Here is a 25,262-nt window from a genome sequence, read left to right as displayed (position 1 = left end):
GTATTTATTTGGGAGAGAAAGTATGTGTAAGAGCTGGGGGGAGAGGGGGCAGAGGGAGAGGAGAAGAAGAAGAAGCAGACTCCCTGCTAAGCTGGGAACCAGACAACTTGACAATTCAGGCTGGGTCCCAGGACCCAGAGGTCATGACCTGAGCTGAAGATAGACACTTAACCGACTAAGCCACCCAGGATCCCCAGGATTTCCTTTCTTTTAAAGGCTAATATTTCATTGGCTGTGTGTATGTATATAAATATTTATATATATTTATATCTATCTATCATATTTTCTTTATCCATTCAATTGTTGATGGGTACTTACCGTGTTTACCTATTTTGGCAACTCTAAATAAGGCTGCAGTGAATATGGCAGTTGCAAATATCTGTTCAAGATACCGGCTTTACTTCATTTCAGTATACCCAAAAATGGGGTTGCTCAATCAAATGGAAGTTCTATTTTTGCTTTTCTGAGGAATCATTCATTCATGGTACAAATTTATTTAGGGATTCCTAGGTGGCTCAGTTGTTAAGCATCTGCCTTTGGCTCAGGTCATGATCTCCATTCATTGTACAAATTTAGGGATTCCTGGGTGGCTCAGTTGTTAAGCCTCTGCCTTTGGCTCAGGTCATGATCTCAGGGTCCTGGGATCGAGCCCCGCATCCGGCTCCCTGCTCAGAGGGAAGCTTGTTTCTCCCTCTCCCACTCCCTCTGCTTGTATTCCTGCTCTCACTGTGTCTTTCTCTGTCAAATAAATAAACAAAATGAAATCATTGTACCAATTTATATCCTGACCAACAAGTAACAAGAGTTGCCTTTCTTCCGCATTCTTGCTAACACCTGCTATTTTTTGATACTAGTCATCCCAGTGAGTGTGAAATAATAGATCATTGTGGTTTGCTTTTCCCTGATAATTAGTCATGTGGAACATCTTTTCATATACCTGTTGGCCATTTGAGCATCCTTTTTGAAGAATTGTTTGTCAGGCATTCTGCCTATATTCTAATCCACTTATTTGGTTTTTTGCTATTGGGTTATTTAAGTTCCTTACATATTTTGAATATTAGCCCCTTCTTAGATATAGGTTTTGCAAATATTTTCTCTCATGGCATATACTACTTTTATATTTTGTTCAAATCTTCTTTGCTATACAAAAACATTTTAGTCTAGGGACGCCTGGCTGGCTCAGTCAGTTAAGCTTCTGCCGTCCGTTCAGGTCATGATCTCAGGGTCCTGGATGCAGTCCCACATTGGGCTTCCCATTCAGCAGGGGGTCTGCTTCTCCCTCAGCCCCTCCCTTCCTCTGCTCATATTCTTTCTCTTGCTTTCTCTCCCTCAAATAATCTTAAGGAAGCATTTTAGTATGATACGGTTCCACTTTTTACTTTTGTTGCCTGTACTTTTAGTGTCAAATAAAAAAAAAAAAAGTCAGTGCCAAAACTAATACTTGGGGCAAATTTCTGGCAGTGCTGGATATTCATTTTCTTATGCAAAATCAAGGGTTTGATTGTATATAATTATGATTCCTATGGTTTCTTTGGCATTCTTCAACAGGGATTGTAATATGTAATTACATTTAGATTCATTAAATATTACTAGAAGAAATATAAACCGTATCTTGATAACTAGATTATGACAATTTGAAATTATTTAGCATCCTTTGAAATGGGTAACATGTTTTCCAAAGTTAGGATTCTTGTACTTGTACTTCAGAAGAATCATTTAGGAACTCATTCTGCATGGTACCTGCTGATATTAGAACACATTTCAAGTTCATAAGGATCAGGGTATGGGTGTTGGTTAGAGGTCAACTACAAAGTATGGGAGCTTTTCATTAGAAATGAGGTATTTCATCATATCAGCATTTTTTTTAACTTAAAGTTATTTAAGCAATTCCATGTTATTTGGAGTTTATAATTTAAAAATCAGAAGTTTTTAAAATCATTGTTTAAAATAATCTTTTCTGTATGCTAATTAACTGGATTGTGGAAATGTTTTATATTGTGTCCACACCGAGTCATCATGTTGTACACTTAAATATGTTCCGATTTTGTCAATTATACATTAGTAAAGCTGAAAATAAAGTAACATGAGTAATCCATTCTTCCACAAAACAGAATAATGGCCCTGAGATTTTTTTTTTCCACCTAAAGGTTGGAAGATGTAAATTGGTATGATAACTTGGAAGTAAATTCTTTATTTATAAAAATGATATGTAGTGTGGAAAGATAACAGACTTTTGGACAGATTACAAATAGGATATTAACTCCACTTCTGTGTTTTTGATGTAGGAAAATTTAAAACAAAATAGGTATCTTGTCACTAGGCTCTAATGTTAGTTCCATATGTAACTTTGAATATGATCTCATCTATCTATGATTTTAAGTCAAGATTAGTCTTATCCTTCTGGGAAACAATTGGGTAGTGATGATTTTTTTAAAACCCATATATAAATCCCTTTAACAAGTGATACTAAATATTAGTATCTTCCAGTTTTTTTACACAAACTCTTTAAGGAACTCTAGTGCTCACTTTATATGAATGAGATAAATGATGACATCAGTAAAATATGTAGGCTCAATGTATACTCAATGATGACATCAGTAAAATATGTAGGCTTCACTTGATACTTTGGTAATTTTGGTTTTGGTTATCTTCGGGTTACAGCACACTACAATACCAATTAACACAAACATTTTTATTGGCTTGTGTTAGTAATCCTCAGTTGAAAGCTCCAGATGTATTCAGTGACATAATGGGCTGTAACATTTTCTGGGAAGCTAATATATTGGTGATCCACTTAAATACATGTGTTCTGTACTAAAATGCTGGCTGTTTTTCACTTTCTTCATGTGTGATGTATTAGAAATTAACTGGGGGCAAAGGATTTATTTATTTATTTGTTTGTTTATTGATTGATTTTGGGATGTCTTCTTTTAAATGTGTTTTATTTATTAATTTTTATTATATTATGTTAGTCACCATACAGTACATCATTAGTTTTTGATGTAATGTTCCATGATGAAGGATTTTAAAAAAATATTAAAGTGAGGTACAACCTTGAAAAACAGAGTGTTAAATTGGTGTAATTAAATGTGCATTAAGACAGAATGACATTCTTAGTTTCTGTACTCTTAAATGTGGAAACTAGTCCATTCAAGGCTTGATAATCTGATTAGCCTTGCCTAAATACAGAGAACCATTTCAAAACTAGTAGTTTCAGAAAGAGCTTGTTCTGCTATGTGTGATTGGGTATGTCATTCATCACCACATGATCTGGAAAGATCATAGGTGTTTGAAATAAAGCCGGACTGTGATTTCTTTCTCTGCCACTTCCTACCTGTGAGATCCTTAGCAAATTTCTGGCCTTACACATAGAATAAAAATAAATAATGCTTGCCACCTAAGGATCTGTGAGATGGAGGAGTACTGGCTAAGAAATACAGTTATTAATTTTCACATGCATTATAAGCCTTAGTAGTTACATGTCAAAACCAGATACCTCTGTATGTTGGCTAACTGAATATAATAATTTAAAGAAAAGAAAGAAAGGAAATAGAAAAAAAAAAAAAAACCAAAAACAGATACCTCTAAAGTACCATTCTATTTCATTGTTTTGAATATTAGGCTTATTTTAAATGCAATTAACTTTGCAATGGCATCACAAATGGATTTCTTTCACAGTATTTTGACATTGCAATTTATCCTGAATAGTTTTACCCCCTAAATTTTGACAGGGCTGATTTAGCCTATTCACACATGGATCATGGCACATTCTGTGTTAAACGTATAAACAAGTCATGGTTGACTGGGCCGGTGACTACCCTCCCCATTCCAACGGATGTCACCAAAACAATAGCTTGATTGACGTGGCTTTTGTATCTTACTGAGTATTACATATTTCTTTCTGGTGTTTGTGTTCACCAACAGTCAAGAATTTCTTGGCCCTACAAGTCTTTAGAAAAACATCTTTTGCAGAGGTGTATGCTGCCCGCTGATGGAAGGGTTTTGATCACTAACTTCAAAATAAGATTCTCTCTGTGTAAATAAAAATGTGAGAAATTAGAATACTCCTCCCTGTGTCTTCTTAAGTCCATTCACTTTTAAATAGTTTATAGGTAAACACTGTATAAGTCTAAATAGTTTGTAGATAAACATTCTGTAAAGTTTAATTTTCAAAAGGGCGTTCACTTTGCAGTGAGACTCTTCTCTGTCTCCCTGCCTCTCACTCCTTCTTCTGGGAAGCAGGAGCCCTTAATAGTTTTTTGAATTGCTTCCCATGCATATTCTAGAAGCAAGTTTCTATGAATACAGTCAGGAAGACACATTTTACCTGAACTTAGCCAGCATCCTGCTGTGCCTAGGCTTCACTCTGGTCTTTGATATATTACTCTTAAATTGTTTTTTTTTTTTTTTTAAGTGATTTTCTTATATGTCTCATGGAGTTCTATCAGTTATTTTTCTTTCTGTTCCTAAGGCATACTCAGCTCCTGCATAATTTTTAAGTCAACTGCTTTTTCAGCAGTTTGTGTTTCATGCTTCATGCTTATCAGATGAGTGTGTGTTCTGCTTTTTTAGCTCTTATACCTTATAAATTGGTGGAGAGGAATAAATCTCTTGTCCTAAGCCAGATACTTTGTGTGTGCCCTTTAGGATTCTAAGGGCACTCCTGGGTCTACCCATTGGTACTGCAGACTTACACTGCAGAATTCAAACCCAGTCTTTTTTTCTGAGATCTCATCTGTTTGCCTAGGGCCCTGTAATGGGCCAAATGTTTTATGTACCCCCAAATTCCTGTGTGAAAGCCCTGACTCCCAAGACGGCGGTATTAGGAGGTAAGGACTTTGAGAGGCAGTTAGGTTTAAATGAGGTCACCAGAATGGGCTCCTCATGATGAGATCATTACCCTTATAAGAAGAAACCAGAGAGCCTGTTCTTTTTCCTCTCGGCCACATGAGGCTATATAGGAAGATAGAAGGCCATTTGCAAACCAGCAGGTGTGTTGGCTGGCCTTCAGAGCCTCCAGAAGTGTGAGCAATATATGTTTTTTTGATGTGTGAGTCTCCCAGGCTGTGGTGTTTTGTCATAGCAGTGCAAACAGTCTAAGACAGCCTGTGTAGTACAGCCTCTTACCTGAGGGACTAGACCTTGCATTTGCTTTTCAGTGAATCTTTCTACCTCTGTGCTTGCCATCGCACTTGTCTGGAGTAGACTGTGTTCACAGAGTCTAGTGGACAGTTATTGAGATACGTAACTGCCTTCTAGAGGACAGTCTGTGGGATAAATGATCTGTCACATTGGCCCAGGCCCTATCTTGTCCAGACCCTCTCTCCTTTCCACCCCTCTCCACCATGGTTCACCATTGTCTTCTGGAGGAGGCTACAGAATTACGGCAGTCTTGTGAGTTTCATATGGGTACAAGGCAGATTCCTAACACGATCTGACACAAGCTTTGATTTAAGTGAATTTACCAGGGCCTTGCATTGTTTCTTTGGTTGTACATGGATCGCCACTCCCTGCTGGAAAAATGATTATAGGCTTTGTGCCCTGAGGAGGTAACTGCTTGTTGGCATATCCGTCATCTTTTAGGAGAGCGGGGGAATCCAGAGATACCAGTGCAGTTGGAGGCAGGCAGTGCAGGGGTGGCAAGGGCTGCGCATGCTTGTACATGACCCTAATCAGCTGACTTTCCAAAAAATGTAGGTCTCCAGGTCCCACTCAGGGAGATTCTGGATCAAAGCCCAGGCAAGATATACTTTTTAGAACTCCTTAGGGGGTGACACACTCATACAGTTAGTGGGGAATCACAGTCCCAGAGGGCAAGAGATGAAGTTTCTGTCATGGGCTCTGATCAGGGATATGAGACATTTGGGAAGGATCTTTCTGGAAAGAAAACAGAATACAATCATCTGGGGGTAAGAATGCCTTTTTAACGTTCTATATAAAAAAGAACATAAAGGACCAAATAGTCTCCCTCAGTCTCCTCATGTTCTCTACCACCTAATCAAGGGAACCAGTTCAGAATAGGAAATACTGTTCAATATTTGTGGATTTATTGTTGTACAGCATGGCATATAGGCCATAGCACTTTTCATTTTTGTAGGGAGCTGGGTAATATAAAAGTGAGAATTACATGTTCTTCAGCAGTGATAGATCATACAACACCACAAACCTTTTTCTTTACTTTTTTTTTTTTTTAAGCTATTCTGATACTTTTTTGGCACAGTTTTTAGACATTAACTGTCTTGATATACTAGGTTAAGTTGTCACAACCATCTGAGTAGAAGTTTTGTGAAATGAATTTAGCAAATTTTACAAAAACTGTGAAATGTTTTGGGACGCTGTCATCACCGGCTCCTGACAAACAAACAATGGAATCGCCAGCGACTTCTCCAAAGCTTTGATACTAAGGTGCCCTGTATGCTCTGTCAAGTCATGGAGTTGTTTGGTTTTTGTTTGTTTGTTTGGTTTGGTTTTTAATTTCTCCCTCTGGGTCAAGTGAGATTCATTCATTTCACTCATGTTTTGACACCCCCATTCCATACATCCTTCTCTTCCCTATCCTGCTTTTAGAGATTGTTTTTCCTTCTATTCATACATGTTTATAAACATGTGTTAAGGGCACCTGGGTCTCTCAGTGGGTTAATTGTTGACTCTTGATTTCGGCTCAGCTCCTGATCTCAGGGTCATGAGACTGGTCCAGCTCTGCACTCCGCAGGGAGCCTAATTAAGGTTCTCTCTTTCCCTCTTCCTCTGCCCCTCCCCGCTCATTAATAAATACATGAACAAATAACTATAAATACACATTTGCTAGCTGTTCTAAGATTTTCTGTTATATGCTCATGAAATACTTACTTTAACCAATTGTTTTCTTTATCTTCCATGAGCGTTAAGGCACTTTATTTTTTAAAAAAGGTACTCTCTTCTAAGCTTGCAGATTTCATACCCATAAAATCTCTTGAGTGGTGCACAGAGTATTAGAGCCTCCAGGGTAACACAGTGGGGAGGGACATGTAGTAGGCAAGGGTTATGGCAAATTGATTGTTTTAGTTTTAACAGTAAATGGGGCTTTCCATTCAACACAGAATCTTGTGTCTTCGAAACTGAGGAAGTGCAAGAGAATGGAGAAGGCACAGACATGCTTTACAGGGTGTGTTCATTTAATAAGGATTTACGGTCTTGGATGAGATAATGGCATACAACTCGTGGTCCTTGAACTCAGCAAGCTTATGAGTTGGACAAGGCAAGAAGCATCCTACAGCACAGCAGGAGATATCTGTTGGAACATAAGACTCTAAAAAAGGTGGGGAAAATAGAACATCACCCCATAAAGGGAAGCAGAAATGTGCTGTGGGGTCCTGTGAAGTCCTAGCATGATCAGGAAAGGGTTTATGCAAGAGATGGGAATGAAGCTGGGCTCTGAAGTGCAGGAATTTACTAGATGGGATGTAGGAAATAAATAATAAATGCCAGGGGAGTGATGGGCAAAATAAATAAATAAGCAAATGTCTGGGAATAGCTGGGTGAAAGGTTAATGCAAAAGAACTATTGGAGGGGCACCAGGGTGGCTCAGTTGGTTCAGGTCATGATCCCGGAGTCCTGGGATCAAGCCCCACATCTGGCTCCCTGCTCAGCAGGGAGCCTGCTTCTCCTTCTGCACCTCCCCTTGCTTGTGCTCCCTCTCTCTCTCTCTGACAAATAAATAAATCTTAAAAAAGAAAAAAAGAACTATTGGAGTTAAAATTAGGGATGTATTATGGCTTCCATGAGACCTGTAACAGAAACTCCAGTTAAAGAAAAAATAAAGTGGTAGGAGTTATTGAATCAGAAAGTATAAAATTCCAGGTAGAGGATTCACTTTAGATATGGCTTATGAGGATCTGAAGGTGTGACTAGGACCTGATTCCTCTCTTGTTTTTTCTTGACCCTGTGTCTCCAGGGTTTGTTCCATTTCCAGGTTACGAGTCTTATAACTTCCATCCGGGAGATGAGAACACATCTGTTGTCAGTTCCATAGAAGAGAAATAAAAGTCTTCCTCCCAGAAGCTCCAGTAAATGTCTCTAAATGGCTTACCTGGCTGTCTTTGAATGCATGACTGTGGTGTATTGAATGGTTTCTGCCAGTCAGTTTCATTCCTAGGGCTGGCTTTGCCAAACCCATCATAACTGCTGAAAATGGAAATGTGAGTTTATCAAGGGAAAGTTAGGATACTGTTGGTGGAAAAAAGGAAGTAAAGATGCTGAAAAGGCAACCACTAGACATCTTGTATAGTTAAATATATTGGTCCAGATGTATAACATAGGGACTAAGGAAACTCAGATGGTTTTCAGTAAAAACATGAAACATGACCCAGTACAAAGAGCAATGGAAAAGCATGGCATTCAAATAACCTACCAGCTAGTCCCTATACTGGTAGATATTTTACCTGTGGAAACTCTTGAACACATGCATAGACACATGTACAGTAATCTTCATAGTAGCAAACATTACAGAAGCAATTTTGAAAACCATCTAAATGTGAATGGGTATAAGAGGAAGTGAGTAATTTATTGTGTATTCACAAAATAATACCAGAGGCAAAATGAATAATGTGTAGCAAAATCCAATGATGTGGATAAATCTTAGTAAGAAATTATTCAGTGAAAAAATGGATTCCCAAAGATTATAAACATGATCCTCTTTTTGGAAACTTAAGGACAACTAGGTTTTTAAAATCAGATGTTTTGAAGAATAATGCCAGTGTAAAAAAAAATTATACACAAAGGAATGAGACAGAATGTAAACAAACAAGGTAAATAGTTACTATAAATGGCTATGTCATATGGTTTGGGAGAGAAAAATCAGTGAGATGCAATAGAGTTTGCTGGAGTTTGAATGTTGGGATGCTATTTAATAGGTGATGCTCATCACTGTCGTCTCTTAGAAGTTGGCATTTACCCAGCGAATGGATGGAAGTAAAAGAGGGGGCCATGTGGGTGACAAGGGATGAAAACTCTTCTGGGCAGAGGGGAGAGTAAATGCAAATGCAGTAGTTAATGCAATGGGAGCATGCTTGGTGTGTCCCAGCAACTTCAGAGAAGCCAAAGGGGCTGAAGGGCAGCGGGTATAGGGACGCGTGATAGGATGTCAAGTCAGAACGGCAGAGGAGGTTCAGATAACATAGGGCTATCAATGTATTGTAAGGTCTAGTCATTAACCTCCAACAGATAGAAATCCATAGGCTTTGAGGAAATGAGTGATAACAGTATTTTTAGAAGAGTTACTATGACTTCTTTGTAAAGAAAAAGTACGAAGGCCAAGCTTGGAATCATGAAGGTCAGAGATCAGTTAAAAGGCTTTGAAGTCATTCAAGAGAAGAGCGATGGTTCCTTGGGAAAGCATGATTGTTCTAGCTATCCATTCCTTTGGAACAAATTACCCCACCCTTAGTGGGTTATAAAAAACAACCACTTTATAATGTGTCCCATTTCTGTGGGTCAAGCATGTAAGCAGGGCCTGCAGTTGGTGAGTTCTGCTTCAGGAGGAGCAAGCAAGGGTCATGTCAAGGTACTTGGTCCGCAACTTCCCTGAGGGATCCAAGATCCCTTCTGATGCATGCTCGATACCTCAGAAGGAAGAAGGCTGGGATCAGTGAATCGCTCTCTCCCTCCCTGTAGCTTCAGAACTTTTCCACATGGCCTTCCCAGTATGTTATTCTATGTTATTCTAACTCCTTACTTAGTGGATTACAACTCCAAGAACAAGTATCTTAATAGACCAAAAGTGGTAGCTGCCAGTGTCTCTAGACCTGCATCTAGAAAGTGGAGCAGCATCACTTCTGTCCTATTCTATGTGTTAAGAGTTGGCACAGAGCCCATCAGAATGCCAGGGTTTAAACTTTATCTCTTGGTGGGTGGATGCTCAAAGAATTTGTGACCATATATAACCTGCCATTGTACAAGAGGTATAGATTGCAAGAAGTGGCTAAATTCTAGTTAACATGTTAAGTGTGTAGCCTCTAGGGCTGGCTAATGGATTAGATGTGCCTTTGAAAGAAAAAGAAGAATCAAGTTTGGCACCATGACCTTTTATCTAGATACCTGGAGGGATGGAGTTGCCATTTACCAAAATAGGAAAAACTGTGGAAAGCACATGGTAAACTTGAATTGCCAGGTAGACACCCAAATGGACATATCAAGCAGGTTGTCAGATCCATGACTCTGGAGTTCAGGAGAAAGGACTGAGCAGAGGCTATTTGCATATAGATGATATTTAAATTAATGGGCCTCAATGAGCTTCATTTAGGGAGGAGAGTAGGTGGAGAAGAGGAGAAATCTAATTACTGAGCCTAAGAGAAGTTTAAATATTAACAATTACTGAAACGAGGGGGAACTAGCAAAGAAGCAAAAAAGAGTGGGTCAGTCATGAAGTAGAAGAACCAAGGGAAAATGATATCTTAGTAGCCTAGTAAAACTTCTGAAGGACGAGGAATGATCAAATTGGTTATACACTGCTAATTACATAGGTGAGGACTGAAACTTGAGTATTACTCTGGAGTCTAAAATCCATTGATGAAACTTCCAGGAGCCATTTGTTTGAGTCATAGGAACCAAAACCTATAAGAATGGCCCCAAGGGAGGGAAAAAAAAAAATGAGAAAAGCTAGCATGGGCAAAATCCATAATCCACTGTCTTGTTTTCCTCTTGTCTGCCAGAATGAAATGCCTCTATTCTCAGTCTTGGCCTCTTTGTCTGAACAGGCAAATGGAGGGCCCCAGGCATTTGTCTCAACTTAAGGACACTTGCTGAAGCTGATGTCTGTGGCATGAAGTCTGTGACTTAAAGAATGTTGGCTAAGAATTGTTTCTGGCCATTGAATATGTTTCTGTTTGTCTCCCTTGCGTACAGAAGCTTTTTCCACTTTGAGTTTAAATGGTTGTGTGGCAAAATTTTCTCACCATTATGTCAAAATGGCAAGAGGAATAAATTCTAATTTCAAATCTATGAGGGAAAAAATGGAATTTGAAAGCCTTTGGGCTTCTACTTCCCAGCTGGCCATAGCTCTTACCGTTATTTGATGTCTTAGCGTTATTCCCCTCCTTGTCTCTGAAGGCATTGTTATTTGAGCTGTTGATTTCACTGTGGCAAGGCTACAATGTTCTCTTAGACCAATTTAGTAAAAGTTTAGTAGCACAGTGAGTTTGGAGGACATGAGCTCTACAGGTAGGAACTCACTGGAGTGGAGGAATTCACTACTACTCCCTGGGTGATATTGACAGCCATGATGTTAATGATGGTACCATCCCCTCTGCAACACCACTGCAAAAGAAATTATTATCAATTCAAATACACCCTCTGTTTTTAAACTGAAAACAGCAGAACTTAGAGAAATGTATACAGGATTCAAGAAGTAAAAAGTGTTACCTGATTTTTGAAATATATTTATGTTTATGTTAAATTGACAGGTAAATAATGGCAAGAGAATCCTGAAACTATTATTTTTTTTTAAAGATTTTATTTATTTATTTGACAGAGAGAGATCACAAGTAGATAGAGAGGCAGGCAGAGAGAGAGAGGGAAGCAGGCTCCCCGCTGAGTGGAGAGCCCGATGCGGGACTCGATCCCAGGACCCCGAGATCATGACCTGAGCCGAAGGTAGCGGCTTAACCCACTGAGCCACCCAGGTGTCCCTGAAACTATTATTTTTTAACAAAATGTTAGGTTCTCGCTTTCCTATCTGTTAAATCACAAAAGATAATTTTCATTCAATTTCTTTTCTTTTTTTTTTTTTTTTTTACGATTTTATTTATTTATTTGACACAGAGATCACAAGCAGGCAGAGAGGCAGGCAGAGAGACAGGGGGAAGCAGGATCTCCACTGAGCAGAGACCCCGATGCAGGGCTCAATCTCAGGACCCTGGGATCATGACCTGAGCTGAAGGCAGAGGCTTAACCCACTGGCCCACCCAGGTGCCCCTCAATTTCTTTTCATTTTGAAATTATTTCACCCAGGGAAGTACAATTAGGAATCTAAGGCTATTGATACTCACTATCTACCAATTTACAAATTCTGTGAAACAAGTTCGTACATCAAAAGGTATGCTGAAACCATACTGCAAAGCATGTGGTCTTTTTTCTTTCTTTTTCAAGTAATCATAAACATGGGATTAATATTGTAGGATTGTTCAGTTTGAAAAATTCAGAACGAACTGTTTGGATTTTAGACAGTTGTTTAGTAATCCAGAGCATAAGGAAAACATGACATGAACTTTGATTTAGGCAACTTGAGATGTTCCAAATTCAGAATTCCTTCTATTTTGAAATCTCTCCAAAGCCCCTAAAGTCTTAGCATTCTGTAGAGTGGAATCCAATTTATGATGCTCTCTATCGCCATCTCTGTCTACACGCTAGTACTGCGGTTGTGCCTCAACCACATTTGCTGATAGAAGACATTTACTTTTCTGGCCAAGTGGCTGTACATTCACACAAAATTAAGATAATTTATGAAAGAACTGTACCCAAAAGAAGTTTTTTTTTTGTTTTATTATTCTACTTTTTCTACTGTTTTTATTATTCTAGTTTTGTTTTGTTTTACTATTCTAGCCTTGTAAGTCACAACGGGTAGATAGACTTGGTGTCCTAGCTTTTGCCCCCCAATAAATATTCAACCTGTCATCTTTTTTTTTTTTTAAATGAGCATATATGTATTATTTGTTTCAGGGGTACAGGCCTGTGATTCATCAGTCTTACGCAAAACACAACGCTCACCATAACACATACCCTCTCCAGTGTCCATCATCCAGCCTATCCCTCCCACTCCACTGCAGCAACCTCAGTTTGTTTCCAGTTTGTCTCTTTTGGTTTGTCTCCCTCCCTCATTTCTCATTGTTTCTTTCTTTCCCTCTCTTCCCCTATGATCCTCTGTTTTGTTTCTCAAATTCTTTTGTTTCTCAAATTTTTGTTTTTGTTTCTCAAATTCAGTTTTCTGTTTTAGAACGGTGATAGGAACTCTTCTCATGGAAAACTAATAGTTTTGATATAAATTAGACCTTTTGAAAAATAACATTCTTTTCTGTGTGTAAAAGCACCATAGATTGATTCATTGTCAAAAGTTTAGCTAAGAGGGCGCCTGGATGGCTCAGTGAGTTAAGCTGCTGCCTTCGGCTCAGGTCATGATCTCAGGGTCCTGGGATCGAGTCCCGCATCGGGCTCTCTGCTCAGCAGGGAGCCTGCTTCCTCCTTTCTCTCTCTGCCTGCCTCTCTGCCTACTTGTGATCTCTCTCTGTCAAATAAATAAATAAAATCTTTAAGAAAAAAAAAAGAATCTAAGCTTTAAAAAAAAAAAAGTTTAGCTAAGAGACTGAAATGTAAAAAAGAAAGTAAAGTAGGGTATACCTTAGAGATATTGCCGGCCATCCCAGTGAAGCAAGTCAAATGAATTTTTCGGTTTCCAAGTGCATGTAATAGTTACACTTGCATTGTATCTATTAAGTATCTATAATCTGATAATACTGTATCTGTTAAGTGTTCAGTGGCATTATGTCTAAATATACAATGTGGATACCTTAATTAAAAGATAATTGAGTGCTAAAAAATGCTAACCACCATCTGAGCTTTTAGCAAGTCATAATCACTGATCACAGATCACCATAACAAATATAATAATAATTAAAACATTCTAAATATTTTTAGTATTACCAACATGGGACCCAGAGGCACAGAGTAAGCACTGTTGGAAAGATGGCACTTGCTGCCCACAGGGTTTCCCCAAACCTTCAATATGTGAAAAACACAAGATCTGCAAAGTGTGGTAAAGTGAAGCGTAGTGAAACTAGGTATGCCTTGAAACACAATTCCAGGGCAAAAAGTTGATGCTTTCAAATAGAAATCCTTAAATTCCCTGAATAGTCATTTCTTTTATGGAACCAGTCTTAACTGTTGAAGTTGTTGTGGCAAAGGAAACTTGTTAGTTTTATCAATTCCCAGATTTGGAATTTAGTGTACTTCTTTCATGAACTGTATCTTTTCAGGTTAAAGTACAGTGATATTCATTAACTATTTTGAATTTGGATATATATAATGAAAACCAATATTTCACTGTTTTTTTAATAAATGAAGAATCCAGTACAGTTAGAAAAATGTGAAACCACTTCACTGAAGAAATATTTATCGAACACCTACAATATTCCAGTTACTATTATATACAGTATTGATGCTGTGAGTAAAAGATCTCAAACTCCTTATTCTCTGAGAAGCAAGTAAAATCACAGAATTAGGAATGTGGTGAGATTATAAGCAGTAATTGTTAGTTTGTAGGTAATAACTTGTTCCCAGAATTATCCATAATACTTGCTACTTTGTGCTTGTGCATTAACAAAGCTAAATTTAGTACTCAAATGTTTGCAGCTGTAGGGAAGGGATGCATTGTTTGTTTGTTTTCTAATAAGTAATGCCATGCCAATTGAATATATAGATGAGACATAATAAATTAATTTTGAAACTTCCTATGATTAAAATAATCAATGTTGGCATCATTCTAGCTCTAAAAATGAAAGATAAAACTCTAACTTTCAAGAAAAAAAACAGAATGTCTTCATACCTTTGTAGTAAGTGAAGAATTTTTAGAGATACAGAAAGTTATAGCTGTAATAGAAGAATATCAACCAAGCGGGCTAAATGAAATTGACCTGCTGTTTACTTTAAAAAGTCACAAGAGAGGGAAAGGAAAAAGCACAGACAAAGAGGAGAAATGTAATGGGTGTATTTGAGGACTTATTTCCAGAATATACAGCTAGTTTCAGCAAATCAGTAGGTATAAAAAAGACAACACTGGAGGGGGCGAGCACAACTGATGTGAATGTCCATTTAAAAAGAATTTATCTAAAAGACAAAAAAAAAAAAAAATGGGTCTCCCGGGTGGCTCAGTCGGTTAAGTGTGGATATATCTGCCTTGGCTCAGGTCATGATCCCAGGGTGCTGGGATGGAGCCCCACATCAGGCTCTTCCTTGCTCAGCAGAAAGTTTGTTTCTCCCAGTACTTCTGCCACTCCCTCCCTGCTTGTGCTTGCTTTCTCTCCCTTTCTCTCTCTCTCTCTCTCTATCTCAAATGAATAAATACAATCTTTTAAAAAATAAAGAAAAAAAAAGACCAAAATACATATGAAAAACTACTCAGTTTCATTAGTCAGAGAGAAGTGCAAATTAAACCCACTTTGCGATATTTCTAAACATGCAGCACAATGATGAAAATGAAAAAAGAAAACAGACAATATGGGATGCTGGTGAGCATATGAAAGTACTGGAACTCTCATATGTTATTGGTAGAAGAATAAATTGTTATGGCTGGTCCGAAAACCGTGCCTGGAGCCTACTAAAGCAGAACATAATATATACACTAAAATAGAGAAATTATATTTCTAGGGATATAACAAAATGAACCAGTTCATATATTTACTGAAAGACATGTAAAATAATGTTATAGCAGGAGTATTTAAAATAGCCTCAAAGTGGCAGTAACCCTCTCACGCATCAGTAATAAAATGGACAAGTGTAATATATTCATATGTAATATATTCATATGATGAAATACTACATAGCAGAAAGAATAAAGTTTATGCAAAAGTATGGATTGATCTTATGAATTCATAACATTCCACTCCCTGTGTTGAACAGAATAAGCCTGACATGAAAGATGATTCAGTTATAAAAAATTGAAAAGAGGTAAAATGGATCTGTGGAATTAGAAAGAATAGGGATGCCTGGGTGGCTCAGTCGGTAAAGCATCTGCCTTTGGCTCAGGTTGTCATCCCAGGGTCCTGGGATCAAGTCCTGTATCAGGCTCCTTACTGAGTGGGGAGCCCGCTTCTCCCTCTCCCCTTGCTTATGCAAATGCTCGCTCACGCTCTCTGACAAATAATAAATAAAATCTTAAAAAAAAAAAGAAGAATGATTATTTTTTTGGAGAGCTAGTAAGTGAGAGAGGGGTAAGGTTCTCTTCTGGCGTGCTGTTCATAGTGTTTCTTCAGGTGTCTGCTGATGTCATTAAGTGTGTTCTCTGTGAATTCCAAATGCTGCGACAGGTCTTCTGTATGTATGATACACAACAACTAAATGTATTCCTAAAGATTAAAAAAAATAAATGCAGGGGAAAATATTTGAAACTAATAAATTGCTTGAGATTGACTCTTCCAAGACAAAAAGCTTAACATTTTTTTTTAATGAAAAATATCACTTCTGATAGTAAGAAGATGCCCACCCATTTCTATGACCTTTGGGCAATTACTATCCTAAATTGAGCTATAATTCTTTAATCATGCTACTATTTTGTTCTTGTATTTTTACCTGGAAAAATCAGAAACTTCTCACTAAATTTTTAAAAAAACAGGGACTATGAGTGGATATTGATTGCTTTGTTTGTTTGTTTGTTTGTTGTTTTTTTTTTCCCGTCTTCAAACTTGAACTGAAATATTGGCTTTTCTTGGGTCTTGAGTCTTACAGCTTTTGGATTGGAGCCTATGCCATTGCTGGTTCTCAGGCCTTTGGACTGGGAATGGAACAACCTTGTTGGATTTCCTGGATCACTAACTTGCTGACCACAAGATCTTGGGACTTAACTGGCTTCATTCACCTCCTAAACTAACCCCTTACAATCTGTCTCTTGATTTCTCTCTTTCTATGCATCCATTTGTTCTGTTGACTAATACAGCAACCTTTTTTTTTTAAGCTTTCATTTATATATTTGACATAGAGAGAGAGAGAGAGAGAGAGAGAGAGAGAGAGAGTAACAGAAGGAGAGGGAGAAGCAGACTTCCCGCTGAGCAGGGAGCCTCTTGTGGGGCTCAATCCCAGGACCCTGGGATAATGACCTGAGCTGAAGGAAGACACTTAACTGACTGAGCCATCCAGGCAGCCCCAGAAAGTATTTTTCAAAAGATTTGGTTTTTGCATACTGACATAATATTTTTAAAAAAAATTTTAAAAAATTTAAAAAAAATTAAATTTAAAATTTAAAATTTTAAAAAATTTAAAATTTAAAAAATTTTAAAAATTAAAAAAAAAAATTTAAGCATTTCCATTCCAGGAAATGGTTCAGAATGGGTAATTGCATATCATTGTGGGGTCACACTGATATGATTCATGTATAACTATATATAGCAACGTGTATGGACAAAAGTAATATGTGTCCCAAGAATGTACTTTAAAATTTTAAGAAAGAAATCCAAACCAGAACATTTTTATATTTTCATCTCAAATATCCTGTTTAAAGCCCTGCAGTGTTCGTATATGGAGAAGGTAAAAGGCTGTAAACTCTAAAAAATGTAGAAGCTTGAGAGACACTGTTTTATTAAGCACCAGAGGATGACTTTAGCCCCATCCATCCTCCCCATGGACAGTAACTTGATTAGCACATGAGTTCAGTTTTGGTGAAATACAATAGGAGCAAAGAAATAACACCAATTCAAGCTAATTTTTATTTGTGTGGGTTTCTTCTTTTTTGAAACACTGACATCCTCCTGATATTTTTGGGAAACACCATGTCATGATCATTGCTTCCTGGGATTTTTGCAAATCTTGCACAAGTCAGTGCAACATTAAAGAACACACAGATGTTTGCTTTGGTTAGGTAATGTTTGCTGTGCCTTCTGCCTCTCTTAACAATACTGAACTTCCCTTACATGAGGCAAAGAAAGACACAGAAGGGGGAAAGGTGAGCCATAAAGTGCAAAGTATCATTTCTCGGTTATTGACCAATGACCATGTGGCAGGCACAATGCTGAGAGCTGTATTTCTATTATTCTTATTTTATTTTCCAGAACTCAGAGATGGAGATGCTATTATTATACTAATTCTTATAAATGGAGAAACTTGAGGAGTTACTAACTCAGAGAAGTTCCCACTATTGGAAAGTGCCTGGGACATAACTTAAACCCAGTTCTTTTGGAATCTGGAGACCAGACTCTTTTTTATTTTTTAAAGATTTAGTTATTTATTACATTGTGTGGGGGTTGGGCAGAGGCAGAGGGAGAGAGAGAATCTCAAGAAGATTCCCCACTGAGCACAGAGCACAGAGCCCCACATGGGGCCCAATCTTACAACCCTGAGCTCATGACCTGACCCGAACGGACTGAGCCACTCAGGTGACCATGGGGACAAACTCTCCATTGGTAGGCTGATCTGTAATTGAAAAGAGAAGAATAAGGGGAAGGGGGGAAGACAGGATAAGAAGAGAATGAGAGAATTAATTATAAAATATTTCATTATAGAAGATATGTCTTCCATTATAAAATATTTGGTAAAATAACAGAAAATGTAAAAGCAAAAAGTCAGCTAGACGCCCACACCCAAGGAACCTCTTACACTGCCAGCCAATGTTTTATGCTGAGTGTCCATTTGTTTCCTCATGGTGCTGTGATGTATGGGCTTTAGTTATTTTATTTTCTTATAAACATTATGCTTTCAGTATTTTCTGAGGTGCTATAAATCTTTGTAAACAATTTAATGTTGTATAATACCACATTAAGAAAATGAGCCATAATTTAATTAACTGTATTTCCATCTGGGGACATTCAGTTGTTCACTGTGATACATAATACAAGTGTGAACATCAGTATTCATAGACCTTTTTCCCAATTTAGGATTAATCACTTACCTCTGAATATCCATTTTGTAGGAAACTTTTTAAATAGTTCATTCGTGACAGAATATTTATTTTAAAGATGGTGTATTATAGTAAGCCTTTTTCAGCCTGACATTGTAACTTTCCTTGCAATAAATTATTTATCATTTTTTAATTTAAGTATAATTGATGTACAATATTATATGAGCTTCAGGCATTCACCATAATGATTCCATGTTTTTATATATTGCTAACTGATCACCACAATAAGTCTTATTAACATCCATCACCATATAGAGTTGCAGAATTTTTTTCTTGTGATGAGAACTTTTAAGATCTCCTCTCTTGGTGACTTTTAAATATGCAATGCAGTATTATTAATTATTGCCACTGTGGGGTATAGCATTGATTTTTTTTTTTAAGGACTTTATTTATTTATTGACAGAGAGAGAGGAAGATCACAAGCAGGCAGAGAGGCAGGCAGAGAGTGGGGGGAGACAGGCTCCCCACTGAGCAGAGAACCTGATGCGGGAGCTCAATCCCAGGACCTTGAGATCATGACCTGAGCCAGAGGCAGAGGCTTTAACCTACTGAACCACCCAGGCACCCCTGTGTTTTGTTTTTTAAATTCTTCCTTAACCTTCCTAAGAAAGCCTTTTAACAATACAGACCAGAAATATTTAAATGAAGATTTACTTTTTCAACATAGCAAGCACTGTGTTCATCAACCTTTTTTTTTTTTTTTTTAAGATTTTATTTATTTGACAGAAAGAGAGCATGAGCATGGGAGGTGGTAGGCAGAGGGAGAAAGAGAAGCAGTCTCCCTCTGAACAGGGAGCTTGATCCCAGGACTGTGGAATCATGACCTGAGCCAAAGGCAGACGCTTAACCAACTGGACCACCCAGGCATCACCGTTCAACAATTTTTTATTTTAAGTCATCCTTTATTACCTTCAGGCTACATAGGCTTCCATTCATAATATTTATTACTTTAAATCCCAAGCTAGACATGGTTGTCAGAATCATTCATTGACATCAATCCTTCTGAGTCCTGAGAGATTGCCAAAGCTTTATTTGGAGAGGTTGGGGGGTGGGGAGTGCCTTATACCTCTTTAAACTAAGAGATAGGGCTTCAACTTTCTTGGGAAAGAGATTGTTCACTGAAATTATGTTTTAGTAGATGAGGTTCTGGTCATAGCTTGGCTTCCTGAATTTGCATGTATTTTGTCAAAATTAATAAATCCTACTTGAAATATTAAAAGACAATTATTTTTCTACTTTTATGTCTGTGTTTTAAATTGTAGGCAGCCCTTGAATTTGAATATGATTAATGTCAGTAAGTAAATTAAAGGTTTAATAGGCTGACCTTCTCCAACTACAGATCAACACATACAATGAATGTTATGTCATTGGCCTCACACAAGGCTGGTCGGAGACAAAATATCTGCTCAAAATATCTTGAATAACATTAAGAGAAGATGTAAGTATCATGATAATTATGTGTGTACCTGGGCCCACTGAGTGCCTTTATTTTTAATCAATTCTTAGCAATGTCAGGAGCTAGAGACCACTTTTAGTCTCGTTTTCTGGATGGGAAAACTGAAGCATATATGAAAAGGTAAATAAAGGTGCACAGGGGAGATAGACTTACGTCGACTTGAGGAATAGATTAGTTGGCAGTTTAGAGGGAGATCTTCCAAGTGGGGTATTCTGTGAAGGCCGGTAGAATATCTTTGGACATGCGTATGGGTGGGTAACTGGTCCAAGAAGGGCTTAAAGTGAGCCCTGGGTCTAATGACAGGCCGGAGGGACTTCTAAGAATGAAAACTGAGTAGACAAAAGTAGATTTCAGAGAAGGATTTTTATGAGTCATGTAATTTCAATGGATTCAAGGGGTTATAGAGATAAACTTAAATTCAGAGAACTCCATCAGGACCTCATTGTAAGATAATATGGGATAGAGGTGCCTTGGGTTCACAGTGTTGTGCATTTGGGGCCAAAGAGAATTTACATTTCATTTAAAACAAAAAGAAAGAAGTATTAAAGCAACAATAACAGGGGCACTTGGTTGGTTCAGTCGGTTAGCTGTCTGACTCTTGGGTTCAGCTCAGGTCATGATCTCAGGGTCCTTGGATCGAGCCCTGTGTTGGGCTCTCCACTCAGCACAGAGTCTGCTTGAGATTCTCTCTCTTGCCTCCCTCTCTACTTCTCTTCCCAACCCTCACTCATGGACTTTCTTTCTCAAATTTAAAAAACCCAACAATAATAACAAAAGTATGCTCTTCATACCTTTTCGGAGAAATATATTTAAAAACATAGGGAAAGATTATGGAGGGCTTTAAAAACAATCTGTAATTTTTTTTATCAGTGAAGGGATTCCATATTTTCAGAATTATTTTCTTATTTCTTCCAAAATAGTATAATTTTTGCTACAGAAATAGGAAATTCAGAATGGTTATTTGCAGATTGTCTTGCAATAAAAAAAAAAAAAAAAAAATTGCCCAAAGCGTGTGAGATCTCAGACTGCCTTAAATCTAGTTGCAAATTGATATTCCAAAGCCTGCCACGTCTATTTTGATTATTCATTACTGCGTAAGAAATCATTCCAAAACTTGGTGGCTTCAAATAGCAGTGATCATCTATTATCTGTCATGGTCTCAGGGGATATCAGCTAGAAGACACAAATACTAGAGGGTGGGTGTATCTTCTCATTCCCTCACAGAGCTGGTGGTGGGCCTTGCTATGGCTCCTGGCTTGCAGGCTCATGTGGGGCCTCTTCATGTAGCCTGGGATTCCTCACAACATAGTGGCTGGGTTCCAGGAGCGTGTGTCTCAAGATAGAAGGTGAGCCAGTCTGAGGTCATTTGCTTTTTCTTATCTAGCCTCAGAAGTGACACAGCCCTGTTTCTTCTGCATATTATTGATTGAGGCAGGTGTAAAGGTCCACCCAGATTTTAGGAAGAGGGAACGTAGACCTCACCTCATTTCACTGGAAGATTGCCAACACATTTCAATAGAAAGTGTGGGAAGGGGTGTGTGTGTGTGTGTGTGTGTGTGTGTGTGTATGTATCGGCCATTGCAGAAAATGCAATCTGCCATTCCATCTGAGGGTTCTAAAAATTCCCAGAGCCTGGCAAACCAGGTAGGAAGCAATGAGTCACATTTGTCTCCTGGAGGTATTTTATTAAAATGGCAAGGGTGAGGGCAACTCGCAAGGGGAGACTTTATTTTGTCTCTTTAGTATCTACATTGTGGTGAGCATTTGTACTGAGAAACAGGGAATTTTCTTTGTGGACTTTGACTGGAAACAGATCTGAAAATAAAACAGCGGGGTCCAGGATGTAATAATTGTGTCAAGAATGGCATTACAACTGTTGGTAAATCTCATGATATTTGGTCCTGTTGTTCTGCCAAAGCGAAGATTAGTTGCCAGGCACGAAGAAAGCCCTGGATGTCGGTAGATGCTTTGGAATTCTGTTGTTTGTTGTTTGAATGGAAACCGCCTCCTACATGCTGGGCACCCTCCCTCTAGGCTCTCCACAAGGTGCCAACATCCAGCCAGGTTCTCAGACACACTGACACAGCACTTGGTATCATATAGACATTTGACCCAGGAGGTCCCAGGTATGCTAGGGATTCATTGGAAGTTTCAGAGATTGTCTTGACTCTTTGAATGTGACCCCATGTAACACATTCAGTGTCTGTTGTGGGTCAACCATTGTTTGCTACAATGAAAGTGCCACGATATGCAAGGTCTTCCCTGCTCAAGAACATATCTAAAAGAAAGAAGGCATGCAAATAGGCCATCTCACTACATGATGTGAAGTGCCCTCTCCCAAGGTCAGAGAAAGGGAGGTCTTCTAGCAGAGGGAAAAGCACTTGAATGGAGGCATAATGCCTCAAGGTACTCATTATAAATTATAGGACAAGGTGGGATGTGCTGGGAGTTGAGACTAGCAGAAGTAAGTAGCATCTGGGACATACAGAAAGAGTTTATTCTTAAAGGGCATTGCCTGAACTACGCACGAGCAGTGACTTCACTTTTTTGAGTTCTGACTTAGAGCCTGCATCAGCAGTTTTTGCAGGAGGATATCAAAAATTGTAAAATTCAAGAGTCAGAAATTAGAGGTCGTGTAGTAGCCATATAATTCTAATTAAGCACAGGGTAATAAGTTGGGCTGTGAAACGTATCATCATTGATTAATAGACAGAAAACTTAATTGCTAAAAATTTTTCATACTCTAATTCTTTTTTCTTATTCTAATTCTTGAATTTTAAAAAGTTTTTATGAACACTATTTGGAATTTGCTCTACTACATAGATACTACTTTTCTATTCAACATGCAGTGTCTGATTTGATGCTCCAGCAATTTTTTTTAGACAGGCACAGAATAAATTATCTGCGTTTTATAACAGGGTAAAATGTATTTTGGATGAGTTTTGAATAACCCATGATCAAAATTTAGCAATTTATACAACCAGGAGTAATAGTTCTGATTCTGACTTCAAATCACATGTTTAAATAAAGGTAGTTTCTTCTAAAATAGTAGCTGTCTGCTCATTAAGAGCCTACATTTTAGGGCCACGTGAGTGGCTCAGTCGGGTGAGTGTCTGCCTTCAGGTCAGGTCATGATCCCAGGGGCCCTGGCATCCAGCCCCAAATCAGGCTCTCTGCTCAGCGGGGAGTCTGCCCCTCACCCCACTCATGCTGTCTCTCTCTCCCTTTCTCTCTCAAATAAACAGATACAATTCCAAAACAACAACAACAACAAAAAAGAGCCTGCTTTTCAGAAGATCCTCTGAAAGCTACTTTCATGTTATCTTACTTAATCTTTCCTGTGATCCCATGAGAAAAGTAGTGTGGTTGAGAAACTACGATTCAGAGACCTGAGGCCATTTCCATCACCATCAGGACAGAGTCTCATTGGAATCCAAGTCTCTGGACTTGCCCCCTCACCAGACTGGCCCCCCTGTTGTCCTTAATCTCTCAAAAGTGTTCTGTAAAACAAAACAGCCTTGTATTTTACCCTTGCCCCCATGGGAAATAAAAGGTTCAGTTGTTAAAACAGTTTTAAAAAAATCCATGGACTTCAAAATGCTGCATAAAAACAAGACTGACATGTCAGTTTTACTTCTGGGCTTGAGGGAAATACATTTTCTCCTTGAAGTAAGCCTGATTTTTCACTAGTGAAATTTTAAGTCAATAAAATGAGTCGCCTACATCACTACACAATGGTGTGAGAAAGTTTTGCTGATATGAGAGGATGAAGGAAGATGGTTTTTCTGTTTGGTTAAAAATAAAGCCTAATATGTGTTTGTCTCCCCTAATACTTACATCCCATTAAGAATGTCAGCTATATTATTCAACACATCAAGGTAGTATTTCCAGCTGAGCTTATATATTTCAGGGAATTGTTAACACTTTACCTTCTGTTCTGGGATCCCTATTACCTTGGAGTTTACTCTCTATATAGAGAAATAAAATACAAAAATAGATTTTTAAATTGATGTCTGCCAATCATCACATTTTTGAAATGTAATCTGTTTAACAACTCAGTCTGGGTTTAAGATACCCATTCTTCATTCTCGCCTCCCCCCTTTTTTTACTTTCTTTTTAAAAAATCACAGGAGAAAAGTCCCAGTAAACTTCCTTGATTAGAATCTTGGCTCTACCATGTTCCAGCAATGTGACCTTAAATTACTTAGCCTCTCTGGGCTTCATTTTTATCTTCAGTAAAATAAGGATAATAAGAAAACCTACTTTATATGGTTGTTATAAAGGTTAAATGAGTAAGCTTTTTATTTTAATAAAGAATAAAAATTAAGCTTATTAGCTTGATTTTTAAGGTTTTTTTTTTTAACTATTTAATTTAAAGACACTTTATGAAATGTACTCTCTGCCTTAAGAAAAAAAATCTGTGTTCCATTTAACCTGGGACAAGGCTAATTTTCTGACTCTTTCTTACTGGCTCCTACTTGAATTCCTTTACAAAAGCCACTGTCTTTAACAAGAACTTCGACCTACTTTCCCATTCTTAGAATCTAATAGTATTTGATGTAACCTAGCCCAGCCCAAGGGTAGAGCTCATAAATTCTCAAGGTAGAGAGAAATGTCCAACCCAATGCAGGCTTTGTTGTCATGTCCCACAAGCTTAATCTGAGTCTGTGGATTTAGGGCAGTGCTCTTTAGATTAACCTGTTGAAAGTCCATAGCCCAAAAGGGATTGGCTCCAAATTTGCCTGCCCAGAAAGTAGCTTAGAACTGAGAACAGTTTTGCCTTCCTTTTCTGTTGCAAATCATTTCTGTGATTCATAGTTGATTTACGTAAATTAATTTTTTATCTAGAATCCTCAGCTAGTATTTTTTAAACATTTCACTGAGCTATGATTGCCATACAGAAAGACACACACTTTTAATATATGTAACTTACTGAGTCGGGAGATACATACATTATCTGTGAGACCATCCACAGACAATGCCATAAACATATTTATCTCTTCCAGAACTTTTCTCCTGCCCTCCTTTTATATTATTTTTTTTAATTTTTTATTTTTTATAAACATATATTTTTATCCCCAGGGGTACAGGTCTGTGAATCACCAGGTTTACACACTTCACAGCACTCACCAAAGCACATACCCTCCCCAATGTCCATAATCCCACCCCCTTCGC

The 25,262-nt window shown here is 38.0% G+C and overlaps 1 protein-coding gene across 7 annotated transcripts in view; it reads left to right on the top strand.

Moving 5' to 3' along the window:
* PRR16 (proline rich 16) overlaps positions 1 to 25,262 on the top strand; it is a 191,163-nt gene that overhangs the window by 89,071 nt on the left and 76,830 nt on the right. The gene's annotated exons all lie outside the window — the stretch shown is intronic.

Source organism: Mustela nigripes, chromosome 12 (assembly GCF_022355385.1).
Source record: "Mustela nigripes isolate SB6536 chromosome 12, MUSNIG.SB6536, whole genome shotgun sequence".
NCBI lineage: Eukaryota > Metazoa > Chordata > Mammalia > Carnivora > Mustelidae > Mustela > Mustela nigripes.
This window is presented reverse-complemented; position numbering and strand designations above follow the sequence as displayed.